The 608-nt window shown below is 40.0% G+C and overlaps 1 non-coding gene across 1 annotated transcript; it reads left to right on the forward strand.

The window, feature by feature from the left end:
* Nucleotides 1–307: 307 nt before the first annotated feature.
* LOC129476566 (U7 small nuclear RNA) lies at nucleotides 308–369 on the forward strand. The gene has a single exon (XR_008654996.1). It is a non-coding gene; the product is annotated as a U7 small nuclear RNA (small nuclear RNA).
* Nucleotides 370–608: the final 239 nt, after the last annotated feature.

Raw genomic sequence — 608 nt, forward strand, 5'->3', positions numbered from 1 at the left:
CACTGAGACATTGGACCAGCATCTTTTGTTCAAAGTGACAGTAACATAAGCCTGCTCAAATAAGTAACATTTCCCTTTGCCACTGGCTCATTTGAGTGGAATGACAAAGTTTGCTTGCGTTTGTGTGGGCAGACCCACACAACCCTGGCACTGATAAATATTCAGTATGTCTTTATGTTTTCACACTAAGCAGCACTGAAAAGTGGTCAACTTTTTTTTGTTTGTTTTTTGTTTTAGAGAGACACCTGTAATCCTGCTGATGCTCATGTGCTGAAAACTATGACTGCACTCAATAAAGAAGGAGACACAGTGTTACAGCTCTTTTGGAATTAGTCTAGCAGATTTCTCAGTTTTCACTGGAAAACCTTAAAAAGGTAGAGGAGAGAGGGGTGCATGGAAGAGTGAGCACAAGAAAGGAGGCATCTTACAGTTTATAAACATCTGAACACTGGGGCTCTATCAAGATTCTGTTTCAATCTCTATTTGACCAGAGACATGCTCTTTCAAAGTTCTCTGTTTGAAGTTATGTTAGTAACAACTGATGCCCATCCTGCAATGACTAATCCAATTCTCAGTGCAGCTCTCTGAAATAGTTTTGCTTTCTCTCT

Source organism: Symphalangus syndactylus, chromosome X, assembly GCF_028878055.3.
Source record: "Symphalangus syndactylus isolate Jambi chromosome X, NHGRI_mSymSyn1-v2.1_pri, whole genome shotgun sequence".
In the NCBI taxonomy this organism is placed as follows: Eukaryota; Metazoa; Chordata; class Mammalia; order Primates; family Hylobatidae; genus Symphalangus; species Symphalangus syndactylus.